Source organism: Sinocyclocheilus anshuiensis, unplaced genomic scaffold (genome assembly GCF_001515605.1).
Source record: "Sinocyclocheilus anshuiensis isolate Anshui unplaced genomic scaffold, SAMN03320099.WGS_v1.1 scaffold627, whole genome shotgun sequence".
Lineage (NCBI taxonomy): Eukaryota > Metazoa > Chordata > Actinopteri > Cypriniformes > Cyprinidae > Sinocyclocheilus > Sinocyclocheilus anshuiensis.
In genome coordinates, this window is record NW_015549703.1 from 1,923,380 (window position 1) to 1,935,761 (window position 12,382).

At 39.6% G+C, this 12,382-nt stretch overlaps 1 protein-coding gene across 3 annotated transcripts in view; it reads right to left on the minus strand.

Moving 5' to 3' along the window:
* The window catches only part of LOC107660616 (microtubule-associated protein 2-like), a 118,973-nt gene that overhangs the window by 59,503 nt on the left and 47,088 nt on the right, over positions 1–12,382 (minus strand). For all 3 annotated transcript variants that reach the window (XM_016449977.1, XM_016449975.1, XM_016449973.1), the window contains one exon: positions 1,697–1,786. The gene's annotated coding sequence lies outside the window, so the exon portion shown is untranslated. The remainder of the gene's footprint in view (positions 1–1,696; positions 1,787–12,382) is intronic.

Sequence of the window (12,382 nt, forward strand, 5' to 3'; positions counted from 1 at the left end):
AATACTCTGTGGACTGACGAGACAAAAGTTGACCTTTTTGGAAGGTGTGTGTCCCATTACGTCTGGCTTAAAAGTAACACTGCATTTCAGAAAAAGAGCATCATACCAACAGTAAAATATGGTGGTGGTGGTAGTGTGATGGTCTGGGGCTGTTGATAAATGGAACCATGAATTCTGCTGTTTACCAAAACATCCTGAAGGAGAATGTCCGGCCATCTGTTCGTGACCTCAAGCTGAAGCGAACTTGGGTTCTGCAGCAGGACAATGATCCAAAACACACCAGCAAGTCCACCTCTGAATGGCTGAAGAAAAACAAAATGAAGACTTTGGAGTGGCCTAGTCAAAGTCCTGACCTGAATCCTATTGAGATGCTGTGGCATGACCTTAAAAAGGCGGTTCATGCTCGAAAACCCTCCAATGTGGCTGAATTACAACAATTCTACATAGATGAGTGGACCAAAATTCCTCCACAGCGCTGTAACAGACTCTTTGCAAGTTATCGCAAACGCTTGATTGCAGTTGTTGCTGCTAAGGGTGGCCCAACCAGTTATTAGGTTTAGGGGGCAAACACTTTTTCACACAGGGCCATGTAGTTTTGGATTTTGTTTTCCCTTAATAATAAAGACCTTCATTTAAAAACTGCATGTTGTGTTCACTTGTGTTATCTTTTACTAATATTTAAATTTGTTTGATGATCTGAAACATTAAAGTGTGACAAACATGCAAAAAAATAAGAAATCAGGAAGGGGGCCAACACTTTTTCACACCACTGTAAATAATACCAAAAAGAACACTGAAGTAGTTCACTTCCATTGTAAGTGTCTCACTGTAACCCAGATTTTTTTTTTTTTTAAGAAAAAAAGAGAATTAATTTTTGTACTATCAGCTTTTCAGGGCTGGTTCACACTGATCCAACAAACACAGAATTAGTGCAGTGTAAAATAGACATCAGACAGGATAAAGCCGTCTGGGAAACATGTAAAGCTACCAATCACACTTTGTTTTCTTTTACATGACATTTAAGAACAAAATAATCTGAAATCAGATACAACACTGTAGCAGCCTGGGAACTTATAAACACGAGACTGTTTCCCAGTGGACTGATAAAATCCTGTGCACCCTGACTTATAGGGCCCTATCCAAAACGGCCCATTTATATGGACTTGCAATCTTATGACTTTCACTTAAACATTTCTGTGATGTCCATAAGTCACATTTGTCATTTTATGATTATGAAGGGTCCTCATGAGCGCCCCCTTTGTGGCCACACTGGTGCAGATTTCACCACATTATCGACTGCTATCACCTCTGTGGAATCACTTCACCAAAATGTGGAGGTGGAGTGCAATGGCTGAGGGTGTCCATTGCTGTTTGCATCCTAAACATTATGCAAGAACAGAATTAGTACTTCTGAAATCACTAGTATGCAAAGGGTACCTGGATGATAGGCTATTTGTGTGCAACCATGCATGCCTTTTGGGTAATATTGCCTACAATCCCCTACCAAGATGACCATCAAGTGGACTGCCTTAAAGGGAATTTGGTCTTACTGCTTAAAACAGAGGTGAATTGGGATGAATCAAAGATCAGAGGTGGTTCATATGGCATTTATGCCACATGTTAATGTAAGAGGAGCCGTAATAAGGTCTTTTGTGATTGGTCATGCTAGAGATGTACTGCAGGGATTGGCTGGTACCTGTCTAGGTGGTGGTACTCCAGTGACGATTGGTGGCGTATTTAGGAGGCGGCTTCAGGGCCCTGTGGAGTCTCTCAGCGGGACAAGCACCTGCAAACAGATCAGACCAAAGAAACACTTCTGTTAGCTTCCAAATATATACATAATTAAAGCTGTTACTGATGAAGAAACTATCTGTATAAATGTGCGAGGAAGAACACATGGGAGTATGTGTTACTAACACACAGAATGAGCTCATTAGCTCTTTAATGAGATCACAACCTAGGCAATCAGCATTGAACTATGTATGACACACACACACCTGGACAAACCACAGAGACATGCCTTTATTATAGCACACACATTAGCGTTGAATGGTACACCTATCGAATACAAAAACCATAATTCTCTTGCTTTGCCTATACACAGTCAGTATGTCCATCATAGGCATGCTATTTAAAAATGAATGCTTATCCTGCTTGAATTTTCAGCTCCAGTTTTCATTGTCACATGATCCTTCCATGCTAATTTTCTGCTTAAGAAACCTTTCTTATTATCGGTGTTGAAAATGTACTGCTTTATAAAACTCAAACTAATAGTTAATACAAATAAAAATGTGTTATTTAACCCAATATCTGTTATTTTACCTAATATTCAAAACCAGTCACATTTAAATTTCTATCATGACAACAAGGTTTAGCATGATAATGTACATGACAATGTTAATGTGTTTGGTCTTGGTGGAACAGATCTGCTACGCTGCTGCGGCAGAGCAAGTACCGAGACTTTCTACTGCCAATACATCCACAACATGCTGCTGTGAGCATGTAACATAACCCCCATATACAGTATAGGATACATTAATCACCCTGCAGCAAATCTATACAGGTGGAGCTGGGGAAGGTGGAGGGTTTCTGAAGCGCACTGCAACTGCTCCAGCAAGCACTAGCCAAGTATTTGAATGTTGAGCAGCAAACTTATTGGCTGCTGATACAAAAAGAACCAATCAGCTGCGCCATGTGATCATGTCATTATGTCAGATTGAGTTAGACATATGGACTGCGTCATCTAGAGTTTCATGACAGAACTTTTGATTTAATATGATGCCTTAGTAAAAAATTGCCTTTATAGAACATAAACAGTTCCATAGGTTTTGAAACAGCATTTATCTCCTTCACACACTCCATGGCCATAAAGAAAGCCTGACATAGATTTTCAGTGCATCATTCTGTATGCCATTCGTGGGCATACACAAGTCTCTGATGGAGGCACAAGAGAACATCTCCACAGGCCTGAACTAAATAAAGAGCTCCAGTTATCAGCGTTTGACAGCGGCTCTGACACAACAGTCACCTCTGCTTAACTCCATTCACAGCTGCTTCAACACGTCTTTATTATGGAGCATAATGTACTTATGACTGCAGCTTTGGTTCCAGATAAACCTGTACAACTCCATATTCCCATTGGCTTTTGAGACTGTTTGTGTGAGTGATAGAGTTATAAAGAGTGTCTACAGTAATAAGTAGCCTAGAAAAGCTTGAAGAGAAAAGATGGATATACTAACCAGTGTACTGGTGTCCATTTACCCAATAAAACAGCACTGTAGTGGTGCAATGATGGCATCAGTCTAGGGTTGCATGGATGGATGAAGGATACGTTTTTTGGAATTATGCATAGACTGTTTTAGGCCGTTTTAAGTTGTAAAGTGACCATTTTAAGTTGAAACACTGTAATAATGGATTTCTTTCTTTAAAACACAGATATTTTCACTTCACAAGACATTAATTGATGGACTGGAGACGTGATGTTTTTATCAGCTGTTTGGACTCTCATACAGCACTCATTCATTGCAGACGATCCATTGGTGAGCAAGTGACGTAATGCAAAATTTCTCCAAATCTGTCCCGTTGAAGAAATAAACCCATCTACAACTTGGATTGTTGGATGTGAGTACAGTCTCAGCTAATTTTCATTTTTGGGTGAACTATTCTTTTAAAATTGTATGCTGTTTTTAAATAAAAACACTAAAAATCAACCATTTAAAATGCAACAAGTGAATTTAGGCATCACAACATTATAATGTATGATATGAAAAAAAAAGAATATTTATTTTGAGATTTCCTAAAGATTGCTTTTAACAATGTTATTAATTTGATTTAGTGTTAAATAATGTTAATGCTGGGAAGTGCATGTAAAAATGTTTAATAACTTAGCAAAATAATACAAATAGCAGGTCTAAATGTACCCCTATTTATCCGTCTATCTACAGTATGTATCCTGTTCTGGTGGGTCAGAGCAACAAAGTTCTGACTTTCTGCTTGCGCTTCAGGGGATATGAGGTGGAAAATGCCACGTTTTCCTCTCTGCCACCAGATAATATGCAGACGCTCCACACAGTGACTCACACTGCATGAGCATGAGTGCCGTTCATGGCATGTTCACATTGAGAACTCCAATGAGACAAGTAATTTCACCCTCACAGGCACAGAGAGCCCCACACGGGTCCCAGAACCAGCAAACTGACATACTGCTGCAGCAGATGGGATTTAATGCATCCCTAACACACACCAACACACACAAGTAAACAACTGTCATGCATACAAACTGAAAACATGAGTACATAACAAAAAAAGTACTTTGTTCCACACAGTAATGGCAACTAAACTGAGAAAGTTTTTTTTTTTGCATTTTTTATGTATATTATTTATTTATTTATTATTTATATACATATATATTTTTTTACATTAAAAACATTAAATATAATGTGTGTGTGTGTGTGTGTTAAATAAGTAATATTAAATAAATGACAAAAATATATAATGTACGCATGTGTGCATGTATATATGAGTGTGTGCATACTTCAGAAAAATTATTTTATACAACACTGTAATGGTGGCTACATTGAAAAAATGTAATGTATTTTGTATTATTATATCTATTTTTTATTTAATTTAAATTTTTTAATTATTAATTTTTTTTAATTAAAGATTTTTAATGTCTGTTTCAGTTAGTTCTGTTTCTTCATGTCATTCCAGACAGACTGGATGATGATGAGATGATGATGTGGAGCACTGGCTGTTGTCAGACTCCTTGTGCAAACACAAATCTCACTGAATTATTACAATTAATGGCAAAATGAATGTTTGGAAATGTAAACTGATATGTCCTACTGACACACTACAGCAAAATATATAACTGACTTAAAACCATTTTTTAGCTGATGAAAATACTAGTGTTCTCATCATTTTGGAAACCACTGTATAACAAAATATTTAGTTTATATTATTTTAGATAAAATTATTATTATTATTATTTGCAGTGCATGTATTACATTGCAGATCCTTTGTAATATTACTGGTCTCTTTAATTTACTCGCCAAATCCAATTCTTACTGGTATTGGTACTAGGTGAGTGTTAATTTTGGACCCTGCATACTAAGCAGTGAAGGCAGGGGAGGACAGCGAGCAGGAGGAGGGTGGGCCCAGTGTTGTCTGGAAAAGATCTGCATTAACCGCAGGCTCTGGTGTGGCCATCGCGCTTTCTTTTCAGGATGTCATTATGTGATTTTCAGAGCAAGCACTGTCTAAATTAGCCCTGTGCCTCCCTCGACTAAACTCAGTGACTACACAACCCAAAAAGAGAAAGAGAGAAAAAAAGAACTGCATTAACTTGGAGAAATTCCAAATTAAGCACATTATTCAAAAACCTGAAAAAGGCAGAAGCCAGAGTGAAAAATAGATGGAGCAGAGCTGCTTTATGGCTGAATGTTCAGAGCAGATCTGCACGTTTAAAGCAGGAAGACTGGCAGATGGCATAAATATGCTTCTGCTGAACTGCTATCTCACCCCATGAACACGACACGTCCAACAGACGTTCTTTATGCAGTCCAGAACATGCATTTCATTATGTTCTCTCTTACTGCTCTTCAACTTTATTTGTCAGAAGGGAGTTGGCGGTTTGGATTCCATGAAACCACAATAGTTTAGTCAAAAATGGCATTATAGAAGAGTGTAGTCTCTGAAGACACCCAACAGCTTTGAGATAATAACTTCCTGATCTAGTGCTCATCTGCTTGTCATCTTCCTGACTGAGAGACTGAGAGGAACATGTTCAGAGAAAATGTCTAGAAACAAAAATCAAACCTGATAGAGCGGGTCTCCCTCCATTATTCGCTCTCATTTATAATTCAGTTCAGCCCTTGCTAGGAGAAAAAACACTTCCAGCACATACCTGGTGCATTTTGAAATTTATTTATGCCGTAAAGTCAACATGAAATCCAGTTCAAAAACAGATGATAAATTATCTCAATCAAAAAAATCAAAAAGTGCCTTGCACGTCTCCAGTCCATCAGTTAGGACTGGAGCAGATGTAGACAAGAATGACTCCTAAGCGATTGAGGTGTTCTGTTGTTGGATGTAATAATGAACATAGCAGTCATCATTTACTCCAGACATCTGAGCCGCTGAACTCGCAGTGGATTACATTGTTTCTGAAGGGAATGCGCCCCCGATCTACATAAATGCGTCTATGTATTAAAAATAACAAAAAAATAAATAAAAATAAGGATCCAATTAGGACTAGTTTTTCATTGTGAAGATTACATTGTATTCTTAAACATACTTTAAAAGACCTCACTGCATCAGAAAATTGCAATCATAATAAAGATATCACTAAACCAATATTAAATTGGTATTGCCTTATTATTTTTCTCAAAGTCAGTCATCTTATTTCACCGTCTTGTAAAGATACTAATAAAAATGACAAATCTCATTTGATGTACTTTGGATTTATCTTTCATTATATTGTAATATTATCTGAGCTATGGGCTTTCCTAATATCTAAATTATGAGATTGTCAAGATGCCTGTCTCTGTCTGGCAGATGAAGGCTTGGTAATAAGGCCGGAGACAGTTTTCTTCTATTATAGAATAATTATTTGCTAACAAGCGAGGGATAATAAACATCACATTTCTGTGTAGAGTTGTTGATAAATCAAGAGAATGTGGGATTGTTGTCTTAAGAGGCAGATTTCCAACAAATTTACAGTTTATCAGGATTTTTTGTTTTATTTTAGTTTTACCTTTAAAATGTATAGCTGTGATCCTTTAAAGGGGTGAGATGAGAGACAAAACTTCTCAGTTGGTCTGAGAGAAAATTCTCATTCTGCTTCTTCAATTCATGGATTTAACAACAAAATTTAAAAACAAATTTGACTTTTCTGTTATTTTGCATAATCCATATTACTTTAAAAGGCAAAATGCAGTAATGGTCAAAACTGACAAATATCTGAAATTATATATAATATAATGTATATAATGTTCTACAGAAGAAAACAAATAATACAGTAGGGCTGCACGATAAATCGCATGCGATATTTAATGCGCATCTTGTCAGAAAGCCGGTTCTGTAATCAGCGGTAAATCTCCATCACCTGTGGGCTTTCACATTGAGCAGCATTAACTACACAGAGCCGTTGTTCACTGATGAGCTGCGCAAAACCACGTTCATATTCGCGCGATTTTTTGCGCAGCTCGTCAGTGAACAACGGCTCTGTGTAGTTTAAATATCGCATGCGATTTATCGTGCAGCCCTAAAATACAGTTACAAGTTCTCACAATTTGAGCAGTCACAAAGTCAAGCAGCTGAGGTTTTATATTCCAGTATGGAATACAAGTATGGGAATGACCTGAAACTGTTCACACTATAATTTCATGGAATGCACTGAATAACTAAGCATGATCACATTGCAGAACCTGGTATGACATCATACATGGAGTTCACGGAGTTCCTGACAGGAGCGATAGCTGTGACTGTAGTATCCACTATGGCTAATGGAGCATCAGTCTCTCCCAGTCAGCAGGTTGAGAACCGTGCCCTCTCTGTCTGTCTTTTCTGCCCCTGCCCGACAGAGAAGAAGGGGGTGACCAATCCTCCCTTTTGGGCATTACATCATTGCTTTCCCTGCTGCAGTGCCTCCCAATGAAAGAGTCTGTGTGCCTGCCAAGTAAACAATTCTGTCTCTTCACATGCTTCTATACCGCACTTTAATATATCATAACTGACACATGGCATGACACAGCAACATAAAAAACGTGCACCCATCAGTTAATGTTTGGCATCTTGCAGAAGCTCTTAATACTATCTTCACAAAAAACAAACATGTTTAAAGTGATAGTTCACCCCCAAAATGAAAAATCTGTCATCATTTACTCGATGTACAAAAAAAGCACATGCACTTCTTTCTTCACAGGACTCATATCCAGCAGGGAATGACTGGAGGTCTAATGTCTGTGCTGCAGTGGCAGCTGTGAAAATACTCAACAAAAACAATCAAACTCAAAACTTGTATTTTTACTGTATTTACAAATGACAATAGGCAAAATAAAACATGAACGATGTGTTACAACAGACTAACATTACTTAGAATGTCTCAATGTCTAACAACTCTTTGCACCAATGTTTTTTCTTATACAAATGCTGTCAGTTATTTATCACTGATTAAATTATAAATTATTAATATTATGCATTGATAAATGTAATTGCTGCATTTTTCTATAAATTTCAGACTAGACTGTGCTTCAGTGCAGCATTTGGTGTCACTGAGGATAGCAGTTGGTCCAGCCACTGATGGCAGGCAGCTTTCTGCCATTACAGCACTGCAGGAGAGGAGACAGACAGCAGAAGAAACGCTCCTCTTGTGCTTCACTGGCCTTCTGGCATGATGCATGAAGACTACAGTCACCTGTATCGTGAACTTATTCAGCACAGACACAGCGGGGTGCTGAGGGACACGGATAAATTGATGAGAAAAGGTCACGTTGCATATGACACATGCTTTCTGTCATGACCACAAAGATTGGTAAAGGGGTGGGCAAAGAAAAAAAAAGATGGAGTTCAACAACAATATAAGCCAAGAACTCTCTTGTCAACATCCCTTCCTCAACGCTTCGGTGACAAAATGGTCTCTAGTGAGATTCTGAGATCAGTCAGTCCTCCAGTACAACTACAGAGTGATTACTGCAACTCATACAGTTTGGTGGCATGATAGTATTCAATGTGCAATGGCTGGATGTGCATAAAGCACCATAAATGTAGTCAATACAACTTTTGCACTATATTTCACATCCAAACCAATATTAAATGTCATTTCTCAGATAAAGCCAAGTTGTTATTTACTGATAATCTTCTCCTCTGCTACAGCAAAAGAACAGCTCTGAAATTAAATTATTGGCCTCCAAAGTGTGCCATAGATACCATGTCTAATTTGAAAGCTGCTCTTGGGCCGAAATATTATCAATGAATAATTGGTGCACAAGTCATATGAAGCTACTGTATAGAAAAGAACTATATGAAAATTATAATTTTTATAAATAATGATCACCACCAATAAATAAATACACCCGCGTATTTAAAAAAAAAAAAGTTAGTTTTTCTCATTCGATTTGACACTTTTCTCCAATGCAATGTACTTGTTCTCAAAACAATTAGCACAGCCATCCAAACACAAAATTATCTTAACCAAACAGTTCAACTTTACTGCAAAATGAAGCACTGCAATTTTTTCTAGTAATGTACTTATTAAAAGTAAATATTAATATCAAATCTATAGGTGTGTTCTCTATTGATTATAAAACACATTCAGCTGTAGATGCACAAATATGCTAATGAAAATACATGTTTATTGCAATTTTTCAACAGGGAGTTTTGTTTTACATATATTGTCTAAACAAAATAAAAATTGTTCCAACACCAACACCTGCTATCACCCATGAGAAAAAACGAATTGCCCCTTTAAACTTAAAATCTGTTTGTGCCACCTTTAGCAGCAAGAACAAGGGGGGCTGAATACTTTCCGTACCCACTGTATATAGGCTTTTTCAACTGGTGAACATACTAGTGTTCTAATAATTTTGGCCACCACTGTATATACACACACACACACACACACACACACACGTGTGTTTGCTGTATACATTATTTATCCTGAATTACTGATCTTGCCTTTCATTTACATCTGGAAGAGAATTTCATTGCATTTTATCTAGACTACATATTGTCACAGGTACTGTGCTCTAAGGAGACAAGCGCACGACGCAGGAGTAATCCAGCACACAAGCTTTAATTCCAACTTCAACTCAAGAGAATAACCAGGAGACTGATAAATCAGAAACATCTAAGAGCAAACTAAACATGACGGTGAACGGACAAAGAAATTGAGGAAAGGCAGGGCTATTTATACTAAACCAAACGATCGACTAATAAGATGATTAATGAACACCGGTGGAAACTAACGAATGATGATTAACTAAATGAGAACAGGAATAGAACCAAATAAGGGCAGACAGGAACTAAACAGAAACACGCACACGACAGCTATCGCCCCCCCGTCCCGGAAAGCGTGTCCAGCGCCGTAACAGTAACATCGGGGAGGGGGGCGGGCGCCCTGAGTGCAGGCTGGTGCAGGACAGGAACAGGGCCGAGACAAGGAGAGCCTCCAGGGCGGATCTGGGCGCTCCGGGAGCCATGGCAGAGCAGGCAGTTCAGGTTACCATGGCGGATCCTCCGTGGTCGGCCACAGGTATATGGCCCCCCCGAAAAAAATTTTCTTGGGGAAAACTAGGAATCCTGGGGGGCGCTCTGGAGGAGCGGGCTCTGGGGCTGGAGCCGACACTGGAGCGGGCTCTGGGGAAAGGATGAAGGTGGAGAACTGTCTTTCTCCTCGTCCTCCTTTTTGGTTAGCGGTGAATGTAGCGGCCACAGGGCTTGACAGTGATGCGGCCGCGGGTTCTGGGCTGAGGATCGGATTGGTTCGGGGAGCAGGAAACGGAGGATGGACAGCAGATTTCGGTGCTGACCGGACAGATGTTATAGCGGTGTCCGCAACCTTAGCCCCCAGGTCAGCACTGTTAGAAACCCACTTCCGGGGTCGGGGAAACACAGGAGGATAGGTATGGTCGGGACCAATGGCCAGGTATGTGGAGGATCTCAACATGGGGTGAGCTGGCGAGGCCCAGAGGTTTTCAGAAGGGGCTGGATGAGAATGGCTTTTAACTTCTCCAACCTACTCTACTTTTAAATATAGCCGTTTAAATATAGGATTAAATTTATTAACTCAAACAAAGATAAGTCACAAACAGTAGAACGACAACGAATAGTGTTTTCATCCAGTCCCAACTGAAAACAGGCACATAGAGAGGCATCAGGCCAGCCCACTTGATGGGAAAGCTCGATGAATTCCTCCACATACCTTTCCAGAGGGTGACCACCCTGTCGCAGGCAGCACAACTGGTCCTCAGCCCAATCCATCTTGTTTAAAGGTCCGTTCATCTGTCACAGGTACTGTGCTCTAAGGAGACAACCGCACGACGCAGGAGTAATCCAGCACACAATCTTTAATTCCAACTTCAACTCAAGAGAATAACCAGGAGACAGATAAATCAGAAACATCTAAGAGCAAACTAAACATGACAGTGAACGGACAAAGAAACTGAGGAAAGGCAGGGCTATTTATACTAAACCAAACGGTCGACTAATAAGATGATTAATGAACACAGGTGGAAACTAATGAATGATGATTAACTAAATGAGAACAGGAATAGAACCAAATAAAGGCAGACAGGAACTAAACAGAAACACACATATGTGACACATATGTGCTGCGCTTGCATCATAGGAGAAAAAAAAAAAAAAATGTAAGAAGTTTGAATCCATGTTTGAAAAGCTCCTGTCTCAACATCTCCACAGGCCTCTTCCTTTGAGGCTGGTGATGTTGTTCTGGACCACTATGTCAACAATGCTGCTGTTCTTGATTGTCCACCTGAATGATCTCAAACTTAAATTCTGAAAAATGTTTGGACATTTACAGTAAATAACAGAAGTTGTCCCAGGAGGACTAAGAATATGTACTATCAACAATCACAGTCCCAGGCTTGGTTGGAAGAGGTGGGCCAGAGTGCGGTTCAGTTGGCTTGGGCACAGTACGCATGTAGTGTGAGCGCTATACGTGGAGCATGATTGCGTTAACATTTCTGAGCGGCAAAATTGATAGATCTGTAAAGCAATATATTGTGAGAGGGTTGTGTGACCACATCCCGAATGACTCAAAATAATAAACCACAAAGTTAACAAAACGATGCACTCCACTGTGCTGAGCGAGAGCGCTTCTCTGCTGTCTTCACGTGCTATCGGAAACTTCCTATTTCCCACTTATGAAGTCGTGATTACGAGCTCGTTGTATTTTTTCTGCTAAAAATAACGGTGTAAAGTGGTTTGTGAATGTTGATGCTTAGCCTAAATAATTTTGTGGTGAGCGCTTCATGTGAACGCTGCTGCAGTCTTAGGCCCAACCCAAATGCTCTCGGTGGTTGAGACGCATGATGACGCCCATCCCAAGCCAGTACTGATCAACATCACACCCCTCCTGTGACCCATGGTTTTTCTGTGTGTATTCAGAGCCAGTGAGCAACGGACTTTCAAAATAATAATAATAAAAACACTGCGTTAATGCGCTAAAAAAAATAATTGTCGGCGTTAATTAATTAATGCGTGTGACGAGTGGGGGTGGGGCCGAGAGCCGTGGGAACAGAGCGAGGCCGGTGGAGTAATTGATAATGAGCGACACCTGCACCATTCACCGGTCTCGAGTCTCACGGAGGAGCTCCGGAAGGATAAAAGGAGGAGCTACGACAGTGAAAGACGAGAGAGGACC